At 44.8% G+C, this 15,263-nt stretch overlaps 1 protein-coding gene across 1 annotated transcript in view; it reads left to right on the top strand.

Annotated features, from left to right (window-relative positions):
- The first annotated feature begins 429 nt into the window (after nucleotides 1-429).
- The window catches only part of LOC138246260 (G-protein coupled receptor family C group 5 member C-like), a 36,985-nt gene continuing 22,151 nt past the window's right edge, over nucleotides 430-15,263 (top strand). Inside the window, exon 1 of the mRNA XM_069200684.1 lies at nucleotides 430-600. The gene's annotated coding sequence lies outside the window, so the exon portion shown is untranslated. The remainder of the gene's footprint in view (nucleotides 601-15,263) is intronic.

The raw sequence follows: 15,263 nt of genomic DNA, 5'->3' as shown, positions 1-15,263 counted from the left end.
TTTTATATTCGCAGTTCATATTTAACAAAGTGTGCTGTATTTCTGTACTTAAAATATTCGCGTTTTACGTATTCCGCTACGAAATTTCGCATAAACTATCAAATTGAGAATGTTTTTGCCCTATCAGAGGATCCAGAATTAAAAATACTTAGTGTCTCCTTTCCAACAACTGTGCCGTTTTCAATTAGATTCCCAGTTCTTTGTACCTGTTTGGCTTTTACAACTGCTTGGCTCCATTTTATTGACTCTGCGGGGCAATTAGTTGTGAGTTCGGCCTAGATGGGGTTGCTGTGAACCAATCAGGTTGCAAGTGCTGTCTTTGGGACTTCCATCCACAGTGACGTCAGTGTGCCAGGTAATCATCAGATTGGAACGGGGGCTGGAGGGTTCCAGCCCTGCTGTCGCTCCACCCAGAGCATCGCACCCCTCCCTCCCCCGCCTCTCCCTCTTGCTCGCTCTCTAGAGTGAGTGAAGGTGACTTGCAGTTGATAAGGACGCGCAGAGTGCGCTGTTGGCGACGCGGTTCGAGCTGGTTCTTTGAAATGAGTGGAGCTGGTGGCCGAGATCAGTGACGCGAGAAGCCATCAAGAGAGGGACCGTGTAAGTAAAAAACTTGTGGGGCTATATGTGGGGAAAAGGGGAAGAAAGACATGATTGGGAAAGAAATGCCAATGAAAGTGATCAAACGAGTGAAAGTAACGTAAGAAAGCAGAAAGGACATAGTGCCAACGGGGGGGGGGGGGGGGAGAGAGAAGGGAAGTGTGTGAAAAAGAAAAAAAAAGCATGAATGTGAGAAACCACGAGTGAATGAACGGAATGGGTTAGAATACAGAAAATCTGTTTCAAGAGAGAGAAAAGGGAACGAGAAATACGTGAACGAAAAATGTGGACACTACAGTCCTAGAAGGAAAGACTACCAGAAAGTGAGATAATGAAAGGAGAAAATGTGAAAAGCAACACTGGCACGACAGGGATGGTGGGAGGCAGTGAGAAAAGAAGGAAACTACCACGAAATCACGAGATTGAGAACATAAAGGAAAAAAGAAGTATGAAAACGATAGACAGAACAAGAGATAAACAAAAAATGGAAAACAAAGGAATAGAAAGAACAATGGAGAAAACAGATCGAAAGTGAGAAAGAACAGGTGTAAAAAGATTTGAATAACTTTTTTAATCCAATATCTTTTGAGAATAGGCCTTTAGGAATGATCGACCCTACTTCTGGCTTCAAAAGATACAAAAGCCGTGATCTGTAGGATAGCTACAAATAAAAGCCCGTGGAGATAACTTGGAATGTTTTGAATGCGCTTCCCTTACCGACGCGGGCACCTATAAAACATAGGCATTGTGGAATGCAAGCTGACAGGCGCCACAAAGCCACGCCATAAAAGCATAAATAGGAAACCCTATATAAACCTAACATTCACAACACCAGATAAATAACGGATCCCTTTAGGAATGTAACATTCTGTGAGCCGCGGGGAGAGGTACCGGAAACGCCTACATAACTGCCATTTTGGAGAAACTTGTGAGCTGCATAAAAGGCTCTGGGCAACTTACACAACAAAACCTGTTTGCGAACGGAGTGTGTGGTCGAGTCTGTACTGCCGCGAAAAGAAACACGTAAGGGGGCGTCATGAATAAAAGAGGGTGAACAATAGCAGCGTAAAGCCGCTCTCATGGGGTGGGTGGACTCTGATTCTTTGCGACAGCCCCCTGCAGGTGCGCGGGGTGTGGATTGTTAGTGCTGCAGGCCGGGGACCTTTGTTGTGTATTGTTCTTGTGTGCTAAGGTTATTCTACTGTTTGTTATTTCGAAGCTCAGTGGAGGGAAGAGGGGGCTATTTATTAACCAAAGAGTGGGAGGGCGGTCTGGCTCTGAATCCCAGCCGCCCGCCCCTCTGCAGTTTACACATCGCCTCATGTGCTGTTCCGTTTCCTACAGTTCAGGCCAAGAGCTGGTCTGAGATGGCGGTCCAGGCTGCTTTCTATTCACAAGTGGTACTCGCAGCCTTGCTAATGTTCACAGTTCTTTTAACACATTCTCAATCCATAAGCAAATGTCGGACTACACCTACCGCTTTAAATGGAAGAAGGAGCTCCAGTCGGCGACATTTTAGATCTTTTTTGTATTGTATAAAATGTTTCTCAGTTTTCACCAACACGCAGAACACGCGCGGCATAGGCAGCAGCAGCGCAAGCGTCCCTCACATAAAACATATTCAAAGTCTCCGGCAGCTGTGCACGTGCCGACCAGCACACGCAGACACCTTCCCTTTCCATCTTTGCACGCACAACCACACAATAGGCACACAACAAGCAGGAGCACGGGGTTACTTGCGCAAAGTGGAGCTGCAGTGATGACGTGTCGCGTAGTGCCGTAGACTAAATAGCCGGCTTAAATTGCCCCCCCACCACGAGACCTGTGAACCCGAGATACCTGTGAGCCCCGTTACGCTGCACCTGCTGAATCGTAGACATCAACGCTCCTCCACACACATTGCATGGTACTGATACGAATCGTGCAAGCGTCTTTACACATACAGAAGCAGAACAGCACAAACATCTTCATGCAATCAACACTCACTCGGATGACAGGCAAAACACAATTGTCATCAGGTTAAACAGCCCTCAGGCAGGCACGTGCACCACACTTTCTGTCTCCTTGCATTAGGGTGACAATTCATCGGCGACTAGGTTTTATTGCGTACAATGTCACCAAGCAGTGTCCAAGTGCATGAGGTGATGCAACAAACGATGCAGTCATTCATTCCATCTTAACCAAGGGCGTAGATACCAATGGTGCAGCAGGTGCAGTGGCACTGGGATTTAGAGGCATGGGGTGCTCTACTGAACTCTTTTTATTTCCGTATTTTATTATCAAGTCAGTAGTCAGGTTTCCATTTTTATTGTTTGCACTCAGGGCATTGTAACCCATCCCTTTTAGCGTTTCATTGCGGTGGTCCAAAATTAGCCATCTCGTTATTTTGCAGTTTGTTCAGAGTGTTTTTTTCCAGGTGAGCTTACCAGTCAGTGAATTGACAGCCTCGAGTACACGCATGCCTTAGTGAACATTTTGTTTTTACTGGAGTGTTCTGCCTGAAAGAACATGTGCACAATGACCCGACCAAGTGAAAAGTTGCAAAGTCAGATGACTCAAAACCTCACAGTTTTTTTACGTTGTCTAAGATTTGAGAATTGTGAAAAAAAAACACCATTGGCAGCTCAGCGCTGCAGCAGCAAAGAGTTCCTCTAGAGGGCAGAGGGGTAGCACGACCAGAGTTTCAGAATCAAAAACCGGGATATCTATAGACACAAAACAAGTATTGGCAAAGCCAATAGGTCTCGCGTATGCAAGAGCTATTGGCTTTGCCAATGTCTTTTATCTATTTTGTAGAGCAGCGCGGATGCCATGCAACATGTTTAAAGTTGTAGAAAAAAAGAGCTATGCCGCAGCCAGTGTGGAAGGGGGAGAGGGAGCATGGAAATGGGGTGTGGTAGAGGGAAGAAGCAACACAGATAATGGTGGTGGCAGTGGGAAGAAGCAACACTGACAACAGTGGGTGGGGTTGGGAGGAGAAGAAGAACCATGGACAACGAGGGTGGCAGTGAGAAGAGGCAACACAGACAACGGGGGTAGGGTGGAAGAAACAATGCAGACAAGAGAGGTGTGAGGGGAAAGACGCAATAAGGACACATGGGTGGGAGGGGAAGAAGCAACATGTGTGGGAGGGAAAAGGCAACGTGGACAAGGACGACAAGAGAAGCTAGCTGGTACACATAAGACCTCAGAATGACCAAGCAACACAGCAAAGTACTGGAACGGAAGTGGGAAACCAGCAAAAAAGAAGTTGAAAAATAGGCTTTCAAAGCCGCTCAGAAAAGGTGCTAATCCGACAAAATAAATACCTGCTCCAACAAGAGCAAAAAACTCTTTGCAATCGTCACAGACGTCACTATACCCACAGCTGCCACCAACAACATCAACCCATCACATGATATGTGTAACAACCTCTCAAAATTATTTTACAGCAAGATCGCATATACAGCAACTTCATCCCACAACTGGACACCCTGAGCCTCTCCATAAGTCTCCCAGTGACGAAGGAAGACAACACAATCATGACGTGGATCATCATTAGCACAGAGGAAACCCCAATAATCATGAAGACCTTTCACTCCAGTGCCCCAGCAACACATGCCCATAACCATGCTTTTGACAAAGGAGCAATCACTAACAGCTATGCCCTCACATCCGCCACTACAGCCACCTTCCCAGAACACAAAAACATGCAGCCAACAATGCCTTCCTAAAGAAACCCTCAATTGATTCGACATAGTCACTTTTACCAACCAGTATCCCTCCTTTCCTACCCAGCCAACATCTTAGAAAAAGCCATTAACAAGCACCACTCTGACCACATCACCAAACATCAGTTTTAAATGCCACATAATCAGGATTTAGACACAACCACTTCATGGAAACCGCCCTTATAGCAGCAACGGATGACCTCTGGATGATCCTTGGCATGGGAAAACATCAGCCATCAAAACTTCTAGAGCTGTCGGCAGCCTTCAACACAATTTCCCATCCTGTCCTAATCTGACGACTCCATGAAGAAGGCATACAGGGATTTGCCCTTGAATGGATCTGCCCCTTTTTCTCACCGGAAGAAGCTAGACCGTGAATTTGGCCCCTACTTCTATGAAGCACAAGATCTTATTTGTGGAGTCCTGCAGAGATCTTTGCTCAGCCCAATGCTCTTGAACATCTATATGACTCTGTTGGTCTACATCATACGAGCTCACAACATAAACATCCTCACTTATGCCAATGACACACAACTGATACTTTCCCCCGAGACAAAACACCCAACACCAGGAACACCCAACACCAGGAACAAGTGGCCACATGGATGAAATCCAATTGCCTCAAAGTGAACAGGGATAAAACCAAAGTGGTGGTTTTCTGGAGAAATGCCTCACCATGGGACTCCATCTGGTGGGGCACATACTTTGGACCCACATCCACGCCTTGCTTGCAAGCAAGAAACCCTGGAATCATCAAAGACAAAAACTGGACATGACTGTACCAGTCAATGCAGTGGTCTCATCCTGATTCAACACTAAGGATGCTGAAGAAAATCTACAAGTGGCTACTACAAGTTTAGGGTCACTCTACAGAGAGAGAATTGCCACCACTCAGTAACCCTTTTCTCTGTTCATCTTCAAGGTCTCCCCAACAAAACCCAGAGTCAATTCAATCCTATCTATTTATTTATGAGAGCTTTAAAAACGTCTTATAAACCATACAGTAAAATTACAGGTTGCCTTAACTTAAAATCATTGAAATAAATATGCAATGCTGCTAAAAATGTGATATGGATCAGTATAAGGTACAAAGGTGCAAAAAGGTCAGCTGCTGTAAGATGTCACAGAACCACTGACAAGATATGATGGAAACAAAATGTAGGTAGGTTAGTGGTCACATGGATGCCACAGCTTGTTTCTGTGTCCATTTTAAACCCACCTTAGCAATATTGTCGCTTCGCAAGATGCTTGAATGTATGCATCTACAAAGGGATTTCCTTTGGATCAGTTCAATAGCAAAGTGCAAGCGCTTCCATGCAACTCCTGATGTTATGTTATCCCAAGACCTGCCCTCCCACATCGTCCCGTTTCACATTTAAAACATCACCACCTAAGCTGTCCTCTACAAGAGTAGCCCGTGCTTCCACGTCGTTCACCCTCCCACCATGGGTGATTGAGGGGAGGGACACCCTGATTTAATGCTGCAAGGTGTCCCACATAGAAACACCTTGAAGCAGGTTTCCCTTTGCCTTGGTCGAAGTCTGAAAACTTCACCCAGCTTCACCAATGGCGAATTTGCCTCAATCCGCAAGTGTAGGCTCTCAACAACTGAAATCTCTAGTAAGACTGTGCATTGGCTTATTTTGTAAACATTCAGCCCACAGGTATCATTACTTTAAGTAAGTTCTCACAAAAGACTCAAAATGTCCCTCAATACGATTAATACTTAACAGTGGATGTCTCAGGGGAGTGAGGAAGTTCTTAATGATCACCAAACATCTTTGGAACTTGTGGGGTGACAAATCACTCGCTAGAGATGAACAAACATTACTTGAGAGAGGGAGTATTAGGCCTTTAAGCTCAGTCCTAGTGAGATGAGATGCTCGTGTGCTTATGCCCTTCGAGTCAGTATGCCCTTCACTAACATAGCCGTGTCAGAAGAAATAGAACAGTAAAAAGCTAAACTTGCATGGAGGGCTCCTCCCACATTCTTTAATATTTTGTCTTCTCTAAACTCTCATAAGATTACATATTTTAGGTATAATAACTAATATGTAAATTACTGCCACTTAGATTCATTGAATGTAAATATATCTTACTTGGATATCCTGAGCATCTGGCATGATGAATCTGCCTCTTTTGGCCCTATAATGGGCACCCCTGACTTGGCCATAAAACAATAACGTTTTCCAAACTTGTGATATTGGCCACTTTGGCATAACTTGTGACAATTCTAGGGTGAGGATGAACTGTACTCACATTATAGTATTAACCAATGAATTAGCCTTCTCAACAACTAATAGCCAACAAGGGTTCAGGGTACTACATGGAGGAGGAGCATCATGTACAAACAAAGAGTGTAACTGCCACAAACCCTAAGCTCAATTTATGCTACCTCTGAGGTACAGTTTGTAGCCAGATACAGAGTGAATCACATTCTTACACGCTCCAACTAGTAAATGCATTGTTTACTAGATCTAATTACTAAACAGTTAAATCACACAAAATGCAAGAACCTACAAATCGTATATGTATGCCAATACTTAAGGTGGATTTATGATTTTCGAAAAATTTTAAAATCAAATATGAGTTTGCAGTACAAGTATTCCTTGCCATCCAAGAAACTCAGAAGGAAAATATGGAAAACCGCTTCTTCCAGAAAGCGACTTCATGACTGCCGTTCAAGCCCTCATACTCTTACATCTGGATTTTGGTAACACCATGCTTCATGGTCTCCCAGGCTCCACTCTGGCACCTCTTTTAGGGGCATCCTTTTTGCAACATATGTCTCATTTAGAGCCTGAAGAAATATAATCACATCACCGCCATTCTGATGGAGCTCCATTGACTCCTCTTGCCAGCCCCCACCATCTTCAAAACCAGTTGCACCATTTGCAAAGCCAACAGTACCAATACCCCTGCATATCTTGCAGAGAAGTTAATAATCTATGGTGGCTCTCAGCACACCTGCAGCCAGGACATCATGAGACTAAGGAATGTAAAAAAAAACAAAAAAAAACAAGACTATGCATTTTCTATCTGTGCAACCTGGAATTGGAACGACATACCATGTCAATTTGGACTACCCAACACTGATCCAATTTAGGAAAGAGTTGAAAATGCACCTCTTTAAAAAAACACTACATCACAAAACATTGATTAGCCACAAATTAGCTCCTCTCCTATCGCCCATTGACTTTAACCTTGTCTTTAACCGTGTACAGAGCTCTGCTACCCAATTGCTAGGTTCACGCTATAGGAATAGCACATACATACATGCTTACAAAAGTACACACCACAGAAATGTACAATACACATTTCTTTTTTTTTTGGCTTTTCTTTTCTCAGTTGGGAAGAACTTTCCCCTCTGGAAAACTCTTCCTTTGTCTACGTGTCAGATGACACATCCGATTAGTTTTATGGTTGTTTCTTAAAACAAAGAGTGAACATTTTAAGAAACCCTGCAACTCCTACCAACTGCCAGTACAAAAGTTCATTAACATTTTTCCTGAGATCTTTAATACAATAGTTTGTGACCAGTTCTGTTTTCTGAAAATCCATCAATTGTTAACTTGTCACATGGTACATCAGAAATGCAACATATTTTGTCAGCTACTCATCCTCCACCAATTGTCCTGATGGTCAGTCTCTACACTCCCTTTCAATATACTGAGTGTTCAATGGATCATGGCAACCATCCTGTATCACAGCCAGTGCTTAACTTGGGCGTTGGTTGCTGGTGGGGGGCACTAGCATCTATTTTTGGGGGGTAGCACTTATTTCTCCCCATCAGACATTACCCGAAGGGGAAAACAAACAAAACGAAAAAACGGAGAAAGCGAAATACAGAAAATGCGTGCCAAAGGACTAAGTAGACACCTGTAAGAGTGAGATAATGGAGCAGGGAGTGCCTCGCAGTGAACTGAAGAGGCCTGAAGTGGATCTGGGACTGCTCACCATTCCTGTTCGCGCTGAGACATTGTATAGCGCCAGCCCTCGGTGTCTGAGCAGCGCTTTGAGCACTGGCACTTATAGTTTTACAAATAAAGGACTGATCACAGCACACATTATACTGACCGACTCTTAAATCACGATATCACAGACCCTTCTCATTTACAAGAAATAACGCAACAACGAGCATAACACTGACACACAGTCAGCATGGGGTTGTACACATTCTCTTCCTTGCCAATCAATAATGCAAAGACCCCACAAAAATCTCCTTAACACCTTACCACCCATTATGTAAGTTCTGCACCCAAAATATGGCACCTAAGGAATACAAAAATGCACCTGCTTGAATACTGAAGACCTTCAAACAAAACCACAATTCACATTCAAGACCCAATAGAATTAATGCAGCTCTGAAATGACGACACCATCTACCACATATACATCACTCGCAAAAACAATCAGTACCACCGTCCAACCTCCGCATGGCATACAAAGTGACAGCACATAACTACTTCCACACTGCACAGTGAGAGAAAGAGTGAGCATAACAGCAGTTTGACTCAAGGAGTTTGAACGAGCAGCCATGCACGGGAGTCTTGAAATATGACCACATACACTGAATGAGTGTCTAGAAAGAGCAGTGCCCGAATTCCACCTTAATCAAAGAAAACTATTTCTCTACCCTGTAATACTTCAAGGGTAGAGGCACTAAACCAGTAAGGCCCTTAACCTGCCATCTGAAGTGGATTGGAAAGTCCATTGCCATGCTCTGTTCTACACATTAGAAAACCCAGCTTCACGGATGCAACACACAGAAGATTTGCACTTCCATCCTCTTGAATGTTACATGCGAGATGTGTCTCTCTTGTAAGTTACATCTCTTGGGTGTGCAGCTCTTGGATGGGACTATACGCACGCTCAGCACGAGACAACTGCGTCCCTATGCAGGCTGTGCCCCTGCAGCAAGGTGCGTGCTTAAAGCACTACAGGGCCACGTTAAGAGAGCTCAGTGGACCCCTGCATTAAATCTCCCATCACATACATTCAACTTTCACCAACTCTTAAGGAGACTCTAAACCCATACTTACAATTCTTTTATCACCCACTTCCCCCTTAGCATAGCGCACCGAGGGGCTGAAATTGGCACCTGTGACTCACAAAAATGAAATGGATACAGAATTAAACTGCGGAATTCCGACAGGTCCACTCTGCACCTCTGTTTTTTCCAAGGACAATAAAAAGAGTGCATTTGTGCTGCTACCAGCCACGCCTGGCCTTTATAGACAGGGTGACCAGATTTTGAGGAGCAAAAACTGGGACAGGTCAGGCATAAAAGAAAGACTAAAGACTTTACACCCACTTTTATATCTGGCCTGTCCCGTTTTTTTGCGTAGCTTTGTGAATGTGTGCCTATACATGTGTGTGTATGTATATATATATATATATATATATATATATATATATATATATATATATACACACATTTACAAGACTACATATATATATTTAGCTATTGCTTGATCTCCCATCCTGCACCCCCTCCCCCAGCCCGCCCCACCCCCCTCTCTCTGCTCCCCAGTCCGGTGTCTCTGCTGGGAGCAGACAAGGGACTGTGATGCCTCACAGTAACAGATACATTAATTTAATTATTGCAGACTTTGTAGACGTCAGTTAAAGGAGAGCATACCTTTAATTTATGCTTCCCTAGATAATCTGAACTTTGTCCCAAAAACCGGGACACTTGTTTAAAATTAAGAGAGGCGTCGGGACACCGGGACAGTCATGTAAAAACCGGGACTGTCCGGGGAAATCCGGGATGTCTGGTCACCCTATTTATAGAACTACCAGGCACCGTTCTGTGGCAGAAACCACTATATAAAACACAAGAGCTGGGGCTGAACTGGTTGTTTACAATCCCCTGGGGTCAACTGTCGCCAGCAGAGCTTGTTTCCTTGGAACTGGGTCACACACCCAGGATTTGAACTTGTTGGGACCAAGCTTGTTTGCTCGGCGCGGATTAAAACAATAGCTGAGGGTGGGCCATCACGCCTCCCCCATAGGAAGCCAAAGGCCAAGCTCCCATAAAACCCCTTTGCCTACTGACCTGTGACGATTGCAGCCCCGGCCTACTTGTTCTTTCTTCTTAAATAGTCTCCCTCACGTCAGTAAAACTAGGTCGGCCTAGTAAATGGTTTTATAACGTTTACACACAGCTGCTTGGCAAATACTAGAGGCCCCACTCAGCTGTATGATACAATGCCTTGTTTGGGGTCAACAATACGAATTTCACCCAGCCCCCCCTCTAAAAAAACATCCCCTGGGGACGTGGCTATCAATGCTGCAGGTGCGGCGCCACCATGGACGAAGGGTTTGAGGAGTCCCAGTGCAGACAAACTATGGCTAACCAAGGTGTAAAGTGGCACATTTCCACTGCTGCCTTAGGCCCATGATACCCCTGGTACTTCACTGATAACGCCTGAGTTCAAATGACAATATACTTCTAGTTTGCTGGCATTGATTGTCTGGATTTGGTTTTAATGAGTTTCTTTCGAGCTACATAAACAAGCACAAGCAAAGCCAATAGTTTTTGTCCTTTCTGTAACATGTTAATGTATTTGTTTGAGGAAGAAAGCTTCATGGGCTTGAGTCCAATGTGCGGCAAGTCCTCCTTGCTCCCAGCTAAGGATGTGCTCCATAAATAACAAGAAGATTAAGGGGGTCATTTCAACCTCGGCGGTCTTTTCACAAGACCGCTGAGGGACCGCTGTGCGGAAGACCGCCAGTGCTGGCGGTTTCCGCTCTGCAAATTATGACTGCTGGCAGCCCTCCGTCCTTTTCCGGACGGAGAGCCGCCACCAGCCATACTGGCGGTCGGCGGGGAAGTGGAGGTTGCTCTCCCTCCACCGCCCCGTCAACAGAACACCGCCCACCGAATCACGTGATTCGGCGTGGCGGTGTTCTGTTGACAGGGTGCTGGCGGCAGAGCAGCCCCCATGGATCCCGTCCCCTCCCGAGGATCAACGGACCAGGTAAGTTGATTGTCCGTTAGGGGAGGGGGTGGGGGGCTGTTGTGTGTTGTATGCGTGCATGGGGGTGTGCGTGTGAGTATGAAGAGGGTGTGTGTGTATGCATGCAGGGGTGTAGTGTGTTTGGAAATGTGTGCGTGTCTGCCTGTATGTATGTCTGTATGGATGTGTGCGTGTATGTCTGAATGTGGGTGTGCGTGTATGACTGTGTGTGTGCCTGTTGGCATGTTTGTTCGTGTGTGTGCGGGTATGTGTGTTGGTGGTCTCTGCATGCGGGTCTGGGTAGTGATGTCGAGGGTAGGGGTGGGGAAGGGGGTCCTGCCACCTTTGAGGTGTGGCAGGGGGTGGGGGGTGTCGGGGAAGGACTCGGGGTGGGGGGGTGGGGGAGACCCCTATCACTGCCAGGGAAGGGATTCCCTGGCACTGATAGTGCTTACCGCCATGGATTTCATGGCGGTTCCCAACCCCATGAAATCCATGGCGGTCAGCCGGGTCCTGATACCACCGGCGGTCTTGTGACGGCCGCCGGGCTGGAGACCCAAGTCTCCAGCCCAGCGGTCGTCTCCGCCATGGCGGTCGGAGAAGTGGCGGATGACCATGGCGGTAACCGCCATGGTAATAATTCCAATTTTTTTACCGCCAGCCTCTTGGCGGTAAGACCGCCATTTCTCCTCCAACTACCAGGGTTGTAATGACCCCCTAAATTTCCTGGTGTTGGGCTATTTGGCTCCAACTTCAATCATTCGGTTCGATCTAAAAATGTCACTAAGCTGTATTACAACCAGTCCACTTAAATGGAGTTCTTGGATCTGTGTTGATGTGAAGACAAACCATAGTAAAAACATTTCTTGATTAATCATGTTGATTTCTTGGGATTTTGGATGTTGTGTATTTTTGATATGTATCTGGATCTATAACAAAACACAAATGTCAAAGAAATTGTTGAAAGACCTTGTTTTGTAGGATGCCTCAATGCTAATAAGGAACGTGATTTCCTCTTTAAAACCAATTAGATTGCGTACATACATTTTGTAAATAAAAGATAACATGCATTATAACATTTCTTTCTTTATAGTTTTTGTTTATTGAGTTCTCTTCTTCTCAACTTCTTTTTGTCTTTTTGTCTTGATGTTTTTTTGATGGAAGATGTCCCCCGCCCTTCGTAAGTGACTTCTATTTCCTATGCAAGCTAGTAGGGTTACTGGCTTTTCAATGGTTTGGAGCTGAGTGCAGGGCCAAGTGACCAAGTTAACACTAAAATGTTGATGAAATTGTGCCATATATCAGAAATTATATATAATTGCCTTATGGTCATGATTACGTGTGAAGCTGGGGTGCCTTAAGGGTATTATGTGAGAATGGTTTGATATAATTTGGTTTTTATTAATGACATTGGACATACAGGGAATCAGCAAAAAATGGGATTTCTGTTGCTCTCTTCCCAGTAGCCACACTCCCGCATTAAAATAGTTTAAGGCGGGCTCCCACAACAGCAAGTAAATGTTGTAGAAGGTGCCAAATTTCTTTGATTCGTCCTAGAGAAGCACCCAAACCTACAAGACCATATTAAAAACTTAGCAAAAGAAGTTTCATTTCAACTCAACCTGCAACGGGGAATCAAGAAATTCATCCCAGCCCAGGACTCCAAATTAGTCGTCCAGGCCTTAGTACTATCAAGACTTGATTTTGTCAACTTGCTGCTTGTAGGCATCCCCGAAACTCACTTGCACCCATCAGAGCTGCCCTATACTCAGGCCCATATTTATACTTTTTTAACGCCACATTTGCGCCATTTTGTGATGCAAAAGCGGCACAAACCTGCAAAATATATTGGTATTTTGTAATTTTGCACCGCTTTTGCATCAAAAAATGATGCAAATGCGGCGTTAAAAAAGTAAAACTATGAGCCTCAGTCTCCAGACTGGTCACAGGTTCTAGAAAGTTCAATATATCGTCCCCATTTTCATCTCCTTCATGTGGTTCCCCTTGCAAACAAGGAAGTTTCTCAAACTTGCTGCATCACACATAAATCACTTCAATGAAGCAACCCTATCTACCGTAGCCAGAAAATACTCATCTCTGGAGGGCATCACCAGACGAAATGCTGACACTCAACACCCGGAAACCCCAACCTTAAAAAGATCAAGAACACTGAAGCAATCATTCGCAGGACGGAACCAGGGCATCTGGAACTCTATGCCTCCAAACATTAAAAGGATCCCTCTTGCCATTTACAAGGGAATTGTCATCTTACATTTCCAACGCCAGCCCCTAATCCCCCCATGCTGAGACCAGTGTACCACTTTTTAGATCGAAGCCTACCAAACAGTGCAGCTGTCTGGTTTGCTAAAGGCATCTTGGGGACATTCAGAATGCTTCCCTGGTAATGCATTACACTCTTTGCTTACCACTGGCATTGTTGTTGGTAACTCACATTTTCTGGCTTTCTATTTGCTGGCTTTATTTGTTTTACTTTCACCAGCTTGAGTTCGACCCTCCCAAGTCTTTTAACAAAGCCTTTTTACACTACTTCTCCTGGTATTCTTCCACGAGTGCTTCTTTTGGTAAACAGACCTGAATATCTTGTTCTTATCGTGTCACATTTGCTGTATATTTAAAGACAGACGTCAAATATCAGACTCTCTCTTCCCAAAGGAGCTTGGTGTTTACTTTTCTTTCTCTGATTTCAAAGTTAAAGGATTTATGTGAAAATCTTGCTGGATACTGGGGGCAGAAAAGGGTTTCTTCTAGCACACAATAGTATTTAAATGAATTGTGCAAGTATTTCAGACTATATCAGACTTAGGAAAGCACAAATGAAGCACATTTTTTGTTAATTCTGAAGTGTGTTGGAGAGAAATATTTTAAAATATTCAAATCAATACACTAGGCTATGTCATTTTCACACATTATAATTTGATTAATAAAACTGTATGTCTGTGCAAATGTAATGGTCATTTCAGTTGAAAATGTGTATCCTGTAATGGCAGTGTGCTACCACACCATGCACACCATACATACTCTACGCTACTCCACTCTACTCTGCACCACTCAACACCACTGCACTGTATTCTGCACCAATCCACTTTACACCACTCCATGCCACTGAACTCAGCTCCACTGCACTCTACTCCATTCTGCACCACTCCAATGCACACCACTGCACTCCATGCCACTTCACTGTATGCCTCTCTACTCTACTATGCACCACTCTCCTCTGTGCCAATGCACTCCATGCCACTCTACTCTACAATACTTCCCTCTTCGTCACGGCACTCTACACCACTCCAGTCTAGGCAACTCCACTCTACTCTGCACAACTCCACCACTCCACTCTATGCCACTCTGCCACACTGCACTTTACTCTACTGCACTCTATGCCAATGCACTCTACTGTGTACTACTCCACTCTGTGCCCCTGTACTATATGCCAATCCACTGTGTACCACTCTAATATACTCTGCACCACTGCTTTCTCCACTACTTCATGCCATTACACTCTACCCCACTGCTCTCTACCCTGGACCACTCCACTCTATGACACTTCACTCTACACTGAAACAATCTACTGTATGCTACTGTACTCCACTCTGTGCCACTCCACTCTAAGCCAGTGCACTCTACATCACTCTACTCTATGCCACTGCCCTCTATGTCACTGCATTGTACTGTGCACCACTGTACTCTAAGCCACTGCTCTCTATGCCACTCTACTCTACTCAGCATCACTCCGCTCTATGATACTGCATCCTATGCCACTATACTCTATGCCACTGCACTCTATGCCACTGCACTCTATGTCACTGCACTATACTCTGCACCACTGTACTCTATGCCAGTGCACTCTATGCCAATGCACTCTATGCCACTCTACACCACTGCACTGTATGACATTCCCCTCTGGAACACTGCACTCTCCGCCACTGATCTCTATGCCACTCTACTCTGCAATACTGCATTCTATGCCGGTGCA

This window comes from Pleurodeles waltl, chromosome 7 (genome assembly GCF_031143425.1).
Source record: "Pleurodeles waltl isolate 20211129_DDA chromosome 7, aPleWal1.hap1.20221129, whole genome shotgun sequence".
Classification (NCBI taxonomy): Eukaryota; Metazoa; Chordata; class Amphibia; order Caudata; family Salamandridae; genus Pleurodeles; species Pleurodeles waltl.
Note: the sequence above shows the minus strand (reverse complement) of the source record. Positions and strands in the feature narration are given on the sequence as shown.